The sequence below is a fragment of the Adiantum capillus-veneris genome, chromosome 7 (assembly GCF_014529385.1).
Source record: "Adiantum capillus-veneris isolate H3 chromosome 7, ASM1452938v2, whole genome shotgun sequence".
NCBI classification, from domain to species: Eukaryota; Viridiplantae; Streptophyta; class Polypodiopsida; order Polypodiales; family Pteridaceae; genus Adiantum; species Adiantum capillus-veneris.
Window position 1 is genome coordinate 30,438,361 of NC_140937.1, and position 6,710 is coordinate 30,445,070.

Below are 6,710 nucleotides of genomic sequence, written 5' to 3' on the forward strand. Positions count from 1 at the left end.
TGAGTGTGATATGGTTGCTTGTGCAGTGCTGGGCAATGCCAATTTTTGATGTGTGCTCCTGGCTATGGTTTACTGCTCGCCGTTTGACCAAGTTTGCAAAGAATGGATGCACTTGAAGCTTGAGGCGACTGAGGGTGGGAGCATAATTTAGGTCGTGATGAATAAGGCTACGTCAGCAGGCTTCATTAGCATTGTGCGGTGCTTGGGGTAGAGCCAATAAAGTAAAAACTATGGGCTTATCGAGTTAAGGGTTAGGGATAGTGAGATCCAAGCTCAATGCGGCTACGACGGGGAACTCGAACATTGAATCAAATGTTAGCAGAACTATCTCAGTGGGAACCAACCCTTGGCTAAATGATTGTAAAGGAAGAAAGGGGGTCGCCTCTTATAATAAAGGGGAATGGCCTGCATGTGAAGAAGGAGGCGCTGTCTGAGGAGGGGTAGCCAGCACGATACACGCGAGCAGGGGAGAGCAGATTAGAGAAAGGGGCTCTCGAACCCAGGCTTGGCAAGCAAAGGGAGAAGAGCGGCCAGGGCTCGCCAGCAAGAAACCGAGGAGGAGCTTGACTACATGCTACAGAGGCCGCCGGGCTTGATGCCAAAGGGGAGCTAAAGGGTGAGTGGAAGTCGAGGGGCCGAGTAAGAAAGAAGCAGGGTGCCATATGAAGGGCTTCACATAACGGTGCGGGGTTGCAGGGTGCTCCATGAGTGGAGGGAGCTGGAGACCACACTTGCAAAGCTTCAAACGGGTGTGTGAGGACGCGTAATCAGGGAACTTCATAAGCAGAAGAGTGCGAGCATGGGCGTCGGGGCTCTCGATGTGATTACCAGCATGCGGTGAGGGAAAGATGCTCAGGAACACCATCAGCTCTGCGGGCAGCTGATAGAAGGGGGAGCCGATATAGCGTGAGCAAGAGTAGCAGGTAGAGAGAGGGCTCTTGAGGCCACTCGTGAAGACAAAAGGGTGGACGGGCTACAACGAGACTTGGTGCAGGAGAAGAGGGTGTACTCGGAGAAGCTAGGAGAAGGACCATCGCTATTTGAGAAGGGGGCAAGCCTCAATCCAGTGGAACTCAGCTGCACATACAAAAGGGCAAGCTCACTGTGTCGCAAGGAGGTTCAAAGAGGCTGGGTTATGAGAGAGCTTGGTTTGAGGGTGGGCTACGCCTAGCAAGATCAGGAGGCCGATGCCTTCCACGATATAGCGCTACAGGGTGGAGAGCTTAGGAGCTCTACTAGCGGGTGACGGGCAACAACAGAGGATGGACAACATTGGAGACGGGCTCAGAGAAGGAAAGCTCATCACGGGCTGTTGCTGCAAAGGGAAGGGGGGAGGAGTTAAGAAAAGCATAGCTCTCAGATCAAGGTCATAGGAGAGCCGCAGTTCACAAGATGAGAGTAAGAAGTTGAAAGCACTATCATGCCATTAGCATGACACTGGGTTGTGCTCCATAAATAAGAGGATCAATGAGCGCTACAATAATTAGGAGATAGGGGAGGGTTGGGGTTGGTTTCTCTAGTTATAATTGGGTAGTGCGCAGGGGGCAGCCACCGAAAGAAGAGTATCCAAGGCCAAGAGGTATAGAGCTCAGGTGGTGGGCGTGTTGGTGATCAAGCATTCACGTTGAAGGGAATCTCATGCTGTAGCAACTGGCCCCTTTGAGGCAGCTCGAATTGCATATTCCTCCTCTACACAGGGAATTATTAATACAAATCTGCATCATTGATGGTTCATGAAGTAGATATTTCAGAGAGCTAGTCTTCAATGCTTCCACTTACGGCCAGGTGATGCAGACAAAGGCCTTAGAGTGATAGAAAGGATTGAGCTCTACTATCTATTTGTATGCTTAACGATGTGGGCGAGCTATTGAGAGGCAGTATCTTGCTCTACTTTCTTTCTTGTCATCGTTTTGGTGCCCCCAGGAGCATGTTGTTGAGTACCTTCAGTGACAAGAGCAGGTGTTTTGGTTTTGAGCATCCGATACAGGCATCACAAACTTTTGTAAAAATGGCAGCAATGAATGTATGCTTTTGTGGAAGGAGGGATGAGGATGTACATGCATGGGTTATTCAAAGCAAATATGTTGCTTTTAGAGCTTGATATGTTTGATGATGTAGAGAGGGCTGATTTTGTGTAAGAGAGGCTGTATGAGGATGCTTGGTACTTTTATGAATGTCTTTATGAGCAGGTGCAATATAGTTGGAAACTCATGAAGTATGCCTTGCTGAAGTATTATGCATGTTCAAAGCTACCAGCAAGAGGTCATGCATATTTTTGTGGCACTGCAAGTGAATGCATACAGTCTTGGATAACACAAGCTGAGCATGAGATGATGCGACTTTCAATTAACAGTGATGTAGAAAAAGTTGTATATGCTTCACAGGGCTTGTCTCATGATGCTTTTATGTTCTTGCATGTGCTTCCGGACGAATGGCGTTACAGCTGGTCAACCTTGAAGGTTTCATTGCTAATGCAGTATTGGAGGTTGGCAAAGCCTCAAGATTCAATAGAGGACTCCCTTGTCATTACTTTTGAATTACTACAAGAAGACTTTTGGCATATGTTGTGGAGTTTGTTTGAGGGAGACACATGGGAGTCGGATCTGTATAGATTTCCCCTTATGGAAAGGTCAGTGGTTGGCATGGTGGAAGATTCATCTATCATAGAGCCTATGCCTTATGACGAGGAGGTTTTAGAAGATGGATATTGTAGCAATTTTGAGTCTGATGCATCTAGATTTTTGAGTGAAGATGATTTATGTGATAGTGCCTCGCTCGATGATGCATCTGTTGAGATGAAGAGTCTTTCTGCAATGGATCGATGGTATTTAACTTGGCTCCATTCATGAGGGACATTAGATCACTGAAAGAAAGATCGTTGGTGGGATTTGAAAATGCCGAGAGAGAGAGAAGCAAACTTTGGAATCCCTTAGGGGGAGTAAAGATGTAAGCATAGGAAAGGGAGAGCAGGGACTTGTCTCTTGTGAGTTGTGTGTGCCACTAGTAGCAGAGAAGAGTGAGGATGCTTCAGTTGAAGAGGCCGTTATGAGCTTTTGTGATGATGAGCGTATGTGTGAAGAAGTGGTGCAGGTGGAGAGTTTGTGTAATGATGTAAGTGATGATATTGGTTTTTTTGACAGCCTCTTATCAGAAGCAGGTGTTTATGTATCCTTCTCTTTAGGTGTTGATGTATCCTTCTCTTTTACATCTGGTACTGGTATGCTAGAAGATGTTACTTATGAGATTTATTGACCATTTTCTTGATGAGAAAGCACCTCTTGAGACGGTCATAGATGCTCTGAAGAATGGTAATACTTGTGCATCTGCCATGAATGTATTTAAGGGATTTGTATGCCTCTTTGCATGCATGTATGCTTTTCAATGCCTCTTGAAGGCCACAAATTTTTCTCATGATATTGTTATAAGTGCTTCCCAAGCCTTGGAATGCAATGTGGCTTATGTTGGCCCAACGACAGGTTTCTGTGCAAGAGATTATGAGGAGGGAAGTCTTATGATTCATATGCATGAGGAGAACAGAGTTTATGACATGTTTTTTGGTGTGATGTTAATGCATGGCAAGCTTTTGAAATTTTCTTGGGAGCCAGGTGGAGGTTTGGTTACTAATTTAATGCATGGAAGGCCAAGATTTTATGTGTGGGATCCAGGTGGAGTGAGCATCTACTACTGTTGCTGTTGAGCATGAATGCTCCAGCAGGTTAGGGAGACTTAGGGAGGCTGGCAAACTATGATAGGAGTTTTTTGGTTTGAAGTTTGCCGGCTCATGTATATATGATGTGCTCGCTTTTTCCACTTTTGAGTGTGATATGGTTGCTTGTACAGTGTTGGGCAATGCCAATTTTTTATGTGTGCTCCTGACTATGGTCTACTCCTCGCCATTTGAACAAGTTTGCAAACAATGGATGCACTTGAAGCTTGAGGCGACTGAGGGTCGAGCATCATTTAGGTTGTGATGAATAAGGCTACATCAGCAGGCTTCATTAGCATTGTGTAGTGCTTGGGGTAGAGCCAATAAAGTAAACACTATGGTCTTGTCAAGTTAAGGGTTAGGGATAGTGAGATCCAAGCTCAACGAGGCTACCACGAGGAACTCAAACATTCAATCAAATGTTAGCAGTACTATCTCAGTGGGAGCCAACTCAACCCTTGGCTAGATGATTGGAAAGGAAGGAAAATGCGTTATTTTTTAGGGGGTCGCCTGTAATAATAAAGGGGAATGGCCTGCATGTGAAGGAGGCGGTGCTGTCTGAGGACAGGTGGCCAGGGCGATACAGGCGAGCAGGGGAGAGCAGATTAGAGAAATTAGGGGCTCTCAAAGCCAGGCTCGGCAAGCAAAGGGAGAAGAGCGGCCAGGGCTCCCCAGCAAGCAACCGAGGAGGAGCTCGACTACATGCTACATAGGCCACCGGGGAGCTAAAGTGGAAGTCCAGGGGCCGAGTAAGAAAGAAGGAGAGTGCCATCTGAAGGGCTGCCCATAACGGCGCGGGGTTGCAGGGTGCTCCGTGAGAGGAGGGAGCTTCAACCGGGTGTGTTAGGACGCGTAATCAGGGAACTTCATAAGAAGAGGGCGAGAATGGGCTTTGGGACTCTTGATGTGATCACCAGCATGCAGTGAGGGAAAGATGCGCAGGAACGCCATCAGTTGTGCGGTCAGCTGATAGAAGGGGTAGCCGATATAGCGTGAGCAGGAGAAGCAGGTAGAGAGAGGGATCTCGAGGCCACTCGGGAAGAAAAAAGGGTGGACGGGCTACAACGAGACTTGGTGCAGGAGAAGAGGGCGTACTCAGAGAAGCTAGAAGAAGGACCATCGCTATTTGAGAAGGGGGAAAGCCTCAATCCAGTGGAACTAGCTGCACATACAAAAGGGCGAGCTCACTCATTTGTCGCAAGGAGGTTCAAAGAAGCTGGGTTATGAGAGCGCTTGGTTTGAGGGCGGGCTATGCCTAGAAAGATCAGGAGGCCGATGCCTTCCACGTTATAGTGTTGCAGGGATGGAGAGCTTAGGAGCTCTACTAGCACAAGAGTTAGAGAGGGGTGACCGGCAACAACAGAGTCTGGACAACATTGGAGACGGGCTCAGAGAAGGAAAGTTCATCATGGGCTGTTGCTGCAAAGGGAAGGGGGGAGGAGTTAAGAAGCATAGCTCTCAGATCAAGGCCATAGGAGAGCCGCAGTTCACAAGATGCGAGCAATAAGTTGGAAGCACTATCAGGCCGTTAGCATGACACTGGGCTGTGCTCCATAAATAAGAGGATCAAAGAGCGCTACAATGAGGAGATAGAGGAGGGTTGGGGTTGGTTTCTTTAATTATAATTGGGTAGTGCGCAGGGGGCAGCCACCGAAAGAGGAGTATCAAAGGCCAAGAGGTATAGAGCTCAGGTGGTGGGCGTGCTGTCAGAGAAAGAGTGATCAAGCATTCACGTTGAAAGGAATCTCATGTTGTAGCAGATGGCCCCATTGAGGCAGCTCGGATTGCATATACCACCTCTACACAAAGAATTATCAATACGAATCTGCATCATTGATGGTTCATGAAATAAACATTTGAGAGAGCTAGTCTTCAATGCTTCCACTTACGGCCGGGTGATGCCGACAAAGGTCTTAGAGTGAAAGAAAGGCTTGAGCTCTACTATCTATTTGTATGCTTAACAATGTGGGCGAGCTATTGAAAGGCAGTATCTTGCTCTACCTTCTTTCCTGTCACCACGTGGAGAAGATGGATTTTGCACTCTTCCACCGCCTAATTGTTCACAGAGGAGAGGGTGGAAGAGGGAATGTTGCTCGTCTTCCGCTACCCAAATGTGAACATGGAGGGGGGGGGGAGGAGGAAAAAAAGTCAAAATAGTTGAACGTCCCCTTTATTTATTTGAGAAAAATTGTAAAAAATGAATACATTTTGCTTGTCATGCTTGTGTGTAGGGTGAAGTGGGTATTCGGGGGGCGGAGAGAGAGAGAGAGAAAGAGAGAGAGAGAGAGAGAGAGAGAGAGAGAGAGAGAGTTATTAAATATAATATCTAACCAACCCAAATGATTTTCTCATATTAAACTGATCATTTTAATGTGGGATAATAAACGGGAACAAGGGTTAGAATATACACATGTGTTTACTGATCTATTTCAACACGGGGCCAATGGTAAAGGGACCCAAATGAGAGATGGTATGTCAAAGCGCAAGATTAATTAGTGGAGATTAAAAGAACTTAGGGATAGCTTCATTAAAGACCTCCAATGGTTAATGTTAAAAGTCTTTTGACCTTAGGCAAGCTAGGGCTGAGCTTGAGGTGGGAACCCGATCTAAACTTGCATTTGACCTTAGGCAAGCTAGGGCTGAGCTTGAGGTGGGAACTCCACCTAAGGTGCTTGTCATGCTTGATGACTAAGGTACTTGAGGTTCTTGTCATACTCAATGAGGAAGGTGTTTGAGAAGCTTCCTATGCATGGGGGGTAAAGTGCTTAAGTCAATAAGAGATCCTACAATATTAATGACGAAGTTGCTTGAGAAGCTTCCTATGCATGGGGGGTAAGTTGCTTGAGTCAAAAAGAGACCCTACAAACTTAACGAGGAAGTTGCTTGAGAAGCTTCCTATGCATGAAAGTCCCAAAGTTAGGGGAACCTTTGACCTAACCCTCCACTCACACAAAGGGCACCCCTTTTCTAAAAGGGCACATGGGACACATGTCAGACTCTCACT

General features: G+C 46.7%; 1 pseudogene; it reads left to right on the plus strand.

Annotated features, from left to right (window-relative positions):
• The first annotated feature begins 2,678 nt into the window (after nt 1–2,678).
• On the plus strand, nt 2,679–5,922 carry LOC147453632 (uncharacterized; annotated as a pseudogene).
• The last annotated feature ends 788 nt before the right edge of the window (nt 5,923–6,710 follow it).